At 38.7% G+C, this 8375-nt stretch overlaps 1 protein-coding gene and 1 long non-coding RNA gene across 4 annotated transcripts in view; one reads left to right on the forward strand and one right to left on the reverse strand.

Moving 5' to 3' along the window:
- PDE11A (phosphodiesterase 11A) overlaps positions 1-8375 on the forward strand; it is a 115258-nt gene that overhangs the window by 100414 nt on the left and 6469 nt on the right. The window lies entirely within an intron of this gene.
- Positions 1-8375, reverse strand: part of LOC108447044 — a 111452-nt gene that overhangs the window by 99196 nt on the left and 3881 nt on the right. The window lies entirely within an intron of this gene.

The raw sequence follows: 8375 nt of genomic DNA on the forward strand, positions 1-8375 counted from the left end.
AAGTTCTCCCTGTTCCCACCACACCCTAAATTGCCTAAGACCTCAAAGCAATGAACAGGTCAGTGATGGTGCACAGCAATACCAGCTCCCATCTTAACATTAAAATGATGAACTTGTGCCTGAATGTTGGCAGTTCCTTTCATTTTATAGACCAGATATATCACCAATATCATACAATAAGGACGTAATAAGGCCCGTAAGAAGGACAATGTGCCCTCTCCCCTCTATACCTTGTGGAATCTGAGGCTGCCACCATGGCAATAATGAAATGACTACCCAGGAGCAATGGCAATTCCTGTTGTGTGACACAGAGAGCAGACACTTGTGTAAGCAGCAAGCCAGGCTGCTGCTTTGCCAAGAGATCCCGTCCCTTTCTAAGGTCAGTCATTGTCCTGATGAAATAAACTACAGCTACTGTTTTCAAACAATTAAGGCAAAGCAAGCAGAGAAGAATATAAATCTATATTGTTTAAAATACCAAGATAATTTTGGACAATATGGGGGAGGGACGATGGACACTGATCTTGGACAGACACTCTTTAAAAAGAATGTTCCTGTCAATAAAATAGCTCATATTACACTAGAATGCATATTATAGCAGAATTCATTATTTCTAATAGCATCTGTAATCCAAAAATGTACAGTAAAGCAGGAAGAGCTGATAATCAGCCCATCCTCTGCATGAGGAAACTACATCTGAGCACTAAAGCTCTGGTTAGTTAGCTCCATCTTAGCAGGAGATCTCCGGGGAATATATTCACATCTGATTTCCCTGCTTTCCACTGTGTTTGCATCATGCTGTGCAGCCATTAGCCTGCTGCTCAACAACTTTAAAAAGAGACACCATCAAACCTGGAAGTCATAGCAGCACCAGCCTTAGGGGTAAACAGAAAACTTTATACCATAGTATCACACGGCAGGAGATTCTCTCTTCAGTGTGGAGCCAAGTTTTAATTTTCATATCCAGCTTAATCAAACTTCAATACACATATCCCATCAGCAGAGTATTCAGGCATTGTAAATCCTCTGTTTAGGGCTGGCTGAACACTACAACTCTGGCCATATCCTAGATTTTGGGGGTATTTTACATTCTTAAAAATTCTTGCCATTGTAGTACATTGTAGGAACTGCATGTGGGGAGAGAACAGATTATATTATTACAAATGCAATATAAAGGGATGTAGTGGCAGCTGATAAATCAGTAAAATATTAGCAGTACTCCTATAGCTCAGTACTTAGAAAAACTATGTTTGAAAAAATCTATAAACATTTGGCACTTATTTTCATACCAAAATTAAAACATTAAACCATAGAGAACAAAATCAAGGCTTTTGTATTTATTTTTTTCCATGCTAGTGATTAGAAATCCTGTATCCATGTGGGATTTTATAGCACCCAGAGCCCCAAAGGGAATGCTATGGGGAATGCACCAGTCCCTACCAGTGCAGTTGCTAGAGTAGGACCTAATGCTGTGTTGTGTTATTTCACACACACACAGCAGAGGTGATCCCAGCAACCAGTAAATGCTGGCAACTCCTATTAAAGTCACATGTAAGATCAGCAGAGCTCCCTGAAATTGTCTTTTCTCAAAGTAACTTCCAAGAGCCAGATATTCCTGGCAGCTGTGGACATCTGAAGTATGCAAACTGAAGGATCTTCACAGCCTAAACTTCCAGGGGTGGTCTGATATCATCCCAGTGCCTCTCACAGTACTAGAACAAACTGTATCCTCTCTGCAGTCCAAGCTTATGAACTAGGCTACACCAGAGTGCCCACAAGGAATGGTTCATATTTAAAATAGTATATAAACTTGGCAGCACATTTTAGTTATGGCTTTTCTAGGCTTATCTTTTTTCCTCAGTTCTGAAACCTTTGTGGAGATTTGGCTCTATCTGCTCTGCTTTCTGCATTTCCTTAAGGTAGCTCAAGCCAACTCACTTGGAGGTGCAGGAGTTCTCCCAGGTAAAGGATAATGAAGTCTCCTTTATTAGGGAACATGGATCACATCCCTCTGCTTACCCAGCTAGAACTGTTCCTGAGTTTGGCCCCTTTTTGTGAGAAGGTTTACAAGTGATTAGCAAATCAATAAGATCTATTCGACTTCCATTAGCAGTCCTGTTTGATTGCCCCTTGGAATGCCCATCCCACCCAGAAGAAAGGATGTCAGTGATACACAAAATGTACTACACCATGAGCTACTGTATAGACTGAGGGTGGATATAGCTATACATATAAAAAAATTAATGTCTGGAATTATGCACAGTTTTCCCATATCCAAGTGTCTAAACCCAAACCCTTTGTGCTTTCTCTGTAAACCTGACTCTGCTCCTGGCACAAGGTAAGCCACAGCTCTGCTCCCTTGCTCCCTCCCCTATCTGCATTCCTATGTAGGAATCAAGCCACCTCCAATTTCATATCTTAGTAATCAAATCCATTTCCTTCACACTGTGGATCAAAGGTCTGTGAAGATAAAAGCATCTCAGGTTTTTTTCATTGCATTTTATTACACTTAGGACATCATCATTTTATTAATTTACTTTTTTGCCACGGTAGTGATCATGGATCAGAGTATTTTTATGTAACAGTGGAGCTTTTGCCTTGATAGCAGAATAGCCATCGATTTACATTGAATCTCAGATTTTAGGGGTTTTAGTTACACTTTACTGCATCACATTTGCTCTTCATTCAAATATGACAGTAAGAAAAACATTTATCAGTAGAGATGAGAAACAAGCTTATTAGAATAATAATTTCTCTTTAAAAATGCATTTTTTTTAAAGCTGTAGAGCATTTCAAAACTACTAAGGTAGCATCAGCATAAAGTACTAATTCCCTTGTTTTGTTAGAGTATCCTATAAAGCAGAAAATTTGAAGCACCCCATTGAAAATAAAACACTATGGCTATGCTGACAGCTGTGTTCACCACACAGAGAAAGCATTCTGTACCTATTTGAACATAAATGTATGTGTAACAGGAAATGGGATTTTTATAATGAAGACAAATTACCTCTCTGACCCTCCAGTAAAGAGATGGTAAGAGTTTCAACACTAACAGATTTCTCTTCTGGACTCTCTCATTTGTGTCTACCTAAAACAGGATCAGTCACAGATTTTTCCCAGCTCAGATTAGATTTCTTTGTGGGGAGCACACCGAGTGGGAGAGTGAAGATCTTATTCTTTTAAATGATTATGTTTCTCACAAACAACATCAAAGCTTCAGCGATTCACATCAAACAAAAGATGCTAACGGAAACCCAGCTCTGTTCAGGGCATTGTTAGGCAGAGACAGTAACGCTATGAATAGCAGGGCCAAAGGCCATGCACTCTGCTTCTGGGCAGATAAATACATAGTCAGGTAGTCAGTGACAATGACAGCAGCTATTTAAATTTAAGGGAGATGTCTTTGTGGAAGATAAAGAAGCTCATGGCTTTTACAACTTATGCGTGCCTGAGATTGCCCTGCTCACCTCTACCTTGGTGCTCCCTTGAACTGCTCCATTTTAGTGCTATTTTTAGAGCTATTCAAGATTTTCTTGGGTATTGAGAACTTCAAACATATAATAGTATCTACAGAATCGAATTTGCATTACTCCATCCAGGATTCTAGGGGGAACTTGGGAAGAGTGGAAACATTCAGCCTAGCAAGTACTTTAAGTGTTTTGAATGGAATGTGGAGGGGCAGATTCTTTCTTTATCACACTGTTTGAAGTACTTAGAAATGTGATCACTCAGTCTGTAACTCCAAGAGCTCTGATATGCCTGCCTTCCTACAGAAGATAATGTCTGGCCTTATAATTAAATCTATTTGTTGTCTATAATGATGTAGCTGCAAAAGCATCTATTCTTCTTATAAACTTAGATTAAATGCACAGGGTGTCATAAATGGTAGAGCCTCTTCAAAGCACAGAAAAAGTACACAGAATTATTCAACAGTCACGGCTCTCTGTGCTTTAACTTCTCTGGTTCAAGAGTTGACTTTGACACTGGAATTGGAAGTACATACACACAGAGTGATTTTTTTTTCCCAAAGATATATACTCTACTTACAATTTTAAGACGAGAGATTAACCTCTCATTTGCAGAGACCATTAAAAAGGTGTTCTTCAACAATCCTGCTTATACTGCTATATCCTGATGCAGCCCTTCCTCAGTTACCACTTCTATCCCTTTCTCTCTGTCCTTCAATTACAATTTTGCATGACAAAATATTGTATAAGAAGTTCAGGGTTTGGAATACTCCTCTAAGAAGCCCTGATTGTCCAGAATGGACTGTATGGCATGGCTTAGTCCTTACCCAGGCAAGAGTCACTGGATGCAGCCAAAACAATGACTTCTTCCTTCAGATATTTTTGTTCTGTCTACACAATTAGAACTGAAAAAAATTTTAAATTATTTAACCAAGAAGACTTTATCTGTATGAACATTATGGAAATGGTTTTCCACCATTCACCAACACCTGGGATTGTTGATACAAAAAGTCAGGGCACTGCTCTTTCATTTTAAGTTAGCAACCAGTCAGGGGGCAGGGAACTCACTAGCTGTTGACCATGCACAATATATAGACAGTCCGTGAAACATGTTTCATTAAAACACTTAACAGTTTATGAAAAAAAAAAAAAAAAAATCAGGACTAAGCTATTTGGAAAGATCTGTTCAATTGAAGCAACTTGATCAGCTCTGTGTGAGTCTCATTGAAGCCAGCTTTTCCTTTGTAGCATGCTGAACGAAGAGGAGGATAACTTTCAATAGAGCCTAAAGAATACCGTAAAGATGCACAGTTTTGGCAGGGTTTGTTTCTGACATTTGATTTGGACACAGAAACTGAGAGATAAAGCATTTATGCTTCCTGAGAGTGCCTGCCTGACAAGGATTAGTAAGGCACATCAGCCCAGGATGCAGTGCGTGATACCAGGGACTGAGGCAGATCAAACAGATGTTGGCAGATCAAATTAGTCTCCCTTTCTGTTGAAATCCAGTGGGTAATATTATCCAAGCAAGAGCAGGTGCAACATATTCTGCTGTGTTTGTAAGAACTTTGCTTCAGAGGAAACTTAATCAGGCCAAATGCCAGTGCTGGGGGGAAGTTGGTAACTAAGGATTGTGTTAGGAATAAGGGTTTGGCCCAGAGAAAAGAGATTTTTGGCAAATTAGATGGATCTCTCTGTAGCCTTGAAATAGGAACTTAAGTAGGTTCAGCACTTTTCTTGCTTTGTTTCTTGTCTACTAATGATGAATCTAAATGAGGCCACCCAGAATGAATTCTCTGGAACTTTCAGAAAACTCAGATACCATCCCTGTATTAAAACTTCCAGTAATGGAATAAACATTAGCAAATTGTTTTTCTTACCTATTGCCCTTAATCTGAGAAGTTTTTTTCTGCTACTTTCTTACTAATAGAAAAGGTTAAGAAGAGCTATACAAGAAAGAAAAACCAGGAAAAGAAGAAAGAATGATTTTATTTGCAATTTCCATCTAAGTCCATCACTGTTTCACAGTATAATATGGAAAAGCATAGTTTTGGTGATTTCAGAGCAAAGATTTTTTTTGTCTGTGACTATCATGAACATCTTCTTACAAAAGGCTCAAGGAACCTGATCCTCTTTTTCTGCTTCCTGAGAACAGGGAGGGTTTCATTTTGCCTTTGAAAATTAGGAGAATATTATTTTTGCTATGATTTTTATAACTTGGTGAGATTATTGATGCAACATTGTATTACTGTCAACAATTTTAGGAATTTACTAGTTTCTCCAAAATGTTTAGAAGAGGCAGCAGAAAGGAGTCCTTTTGCCCTTCAGACAAGAGTACTTCAGCTTACTTCTGAGTCATCTTACGCCAAAACAGTCTCAACTGAAAGGGCAGTTCATCAACAAAGGTATTTGGGAGAGGATAGAAAAACAAACATTTCCCTTTGACTTCAGTGAAGCTAAGCTTCACTAAAGGCTTTCGCCCTAATCTGTGAGAAAAATTGAATCATTCATAATATTACGATTTCTGTTGCTGTTTTACTTAGAATTATCTGCCCAATGTGTTGTGAAGGAAATGGCAGTCATGTATGGAAACGTATATAAAGATCTGAGGAAGTAGATTGAAAAGTTGGCAGATAAGGTAGAAGAGACAGCCAATAGAGGGAACTCAAATTGTACAGCAAATCTGAAAGATGAATGGATAATTTAACAGCCATTCAGTTTTCAAGAAAGACAAAGCACAAACTACATTGCATCAGAAAAGAACTAGAAATGATGATGGATGAAACACTTCAAGTAAGTGTTCAACACAACAGAATCACAGTTGCCTGCAGAATTCCCAGCTGAGGGTAAATTCAAAGAACTAAATCGGCATATGAGACTGATATGGTTTGAAGAATTTTTCAAAATCCATTTAATAGCAAGGCAGAAGACATTGATCAGCTGCTTGGTTAAAATGCTGAAAGGAGTTAGAAACATTCTGTCTCTCGCATGCTCTAGATGCAGAATCAAAACCATAAACAGCAGAGCTAAATAAGAAGTTGTTTATGAAATAATAACTCTTCCTTTCTGAGCAAACCCTTGGTTTCATGAAATTGTAATGAACTACAGATGAATCCTTTGCAACTATAGCAATACATCAGTAGAGCTACTTCAGTTGGTCCCAGTCCTTCAGAATCACTCTCCCTTTGGCAGCATAACATGCTTGATACTGGCCGGAGCACATTTTGCTACCAGGAGCTCTGTACATACTTTCCTCCCTGAAGTATCCAGCACATTTTACCAGTGCTTAATCTTACTTTATAATCATCCCTCTGTAGTTTATTTCCAAAGGAGTACAGTACAGTATTATTCTTGCTAGTGTACCATAACCAGAAAGAAGCTTAATACTAATTCATAGTGGAAGAGCTGAACACTTGCACATGTATTAGATCCCTTTCCAGTCACAATTGGCTTCCACCCACTAACAATTTATAGAGATAAGCTAAAAGAAACTCCTGTTTTCTGTCAGGGAAATTTGTAATACATTAATTTCATCTAATTACATTTTTAGGCATCAGAAAAAAATTCCCTGGCAGAAATGAAAAAGTAATCCACTAATGTATTATGTACGTGATGACCTGGACCCTTCCTCAGTAAGCCCTAGAAGGAATAAACAAAGTCCCCTTCAACCACAAGGAGATTGCAATAAATTTTTTTTCATTAACTCAACCCTCTCACAAATACTGGGGTTTTTTGCAGAACATAATGATTAAATACAGTCCTGAATCAGTAGGGCAAATAATTAATTCATACACAGTCAAGGGTCCATAGAAGTTAATCCCTACATCTTCTCTGTATCACTTTATCTTCTGTATTCTACTGTGGAAGGTAGAACTCTAGCAATTTTTTGGTGTTTAGTATATGGGCACATATACAGAAATACTTTTGGGTTTTCAAAACAATTTCCATCAAGTATTTGTATTATGAAAATAGAATCTGTGGATGACTGCAGCACAGGTTCCCTTTTATCTGAACTAATCTGAAGTTCAAGGACTTTCAGATAGATGGCTCACCTTTGGCCTATGTATTCTCATGTGAAAGCCACTTCAGCAAAACTCAGGAGTCCAATTCAGCTTTGCTGTAACTGGTCATGACTCTCTTGACTTCAACAATGCTTCATATGCTTACACCGAGTCTGAATTTATCCCTATGGCTTCTCGGTCACTGGTCCTCCCTTCCAACTAAGAAACTGCCTACATAATAAAAGTGATTCATTAGAAACCACTGGGTTCCAAAGTAGAGTGAACACTGAGACCTATAACTTTTTTATATGTGCTCAGTCATAAAAATGAATTTATATGGTCTTATTCCATAAACTCACTTTACAAATATTAGCCCCGCAACCATACTTTCATGAGCTGTAATCTTGTCAAAGCTCATAAGTTAAGCAAGGTCAGAATTGGTCAGTATTTGGATGAGAATCTCTAGCAGGGAGGGGAAAAAAGTATATACTCTGTAAATCCTGCAGTGTTTGTAAGTTACGACATACTGTGCTCCTCTTTAAAGACATTTGGTACTAGTCTTAGAATGCAACAAAATTTTGTATTTGCTTTGGCAACAGTTTAGTCTCTGACCACATCTGTGCTGCATCTTGGCAGTTTCAGCTAATGTCCTTCCCCAGAGATGAAGATGATGTAGCAGATGAAGTCTTCTCTCCCCCACACCCCACTTCAACCCAGAAGTTGGTACCCAGAGGTACAAACAAATGCCTCCACTGCTCCCCATCACCCTCTCCCTGAAGGGGTTTGTTTCTACTGCTATTGCTTCTGCATTCTCTATGCTTTATCTACCAAAATATACATCTCTATACAGAAGGAAAGAAAAAAAAACCCAAAGCAAACCACTCTGCCCCCCCCCCCCCCCGCCCTC

The sequence above is a fragment of the Corvus brachyrhynchos genome, unplaced genomic scaffold (genome assembly GCF_000691975.1).
Source record: "Corvus brachyrhynchos isolate BGI_N302 unplaced genomic scaffold, ASM69197v1 scaffold255, whole genome shotgun sequence".
Classification (NCBI taxonomy): Eukaryota; Metazoa; Chordata; class Aves; order Passeriformes; family Corvidae; genus Corvus; species Corvus brachyrhynchos.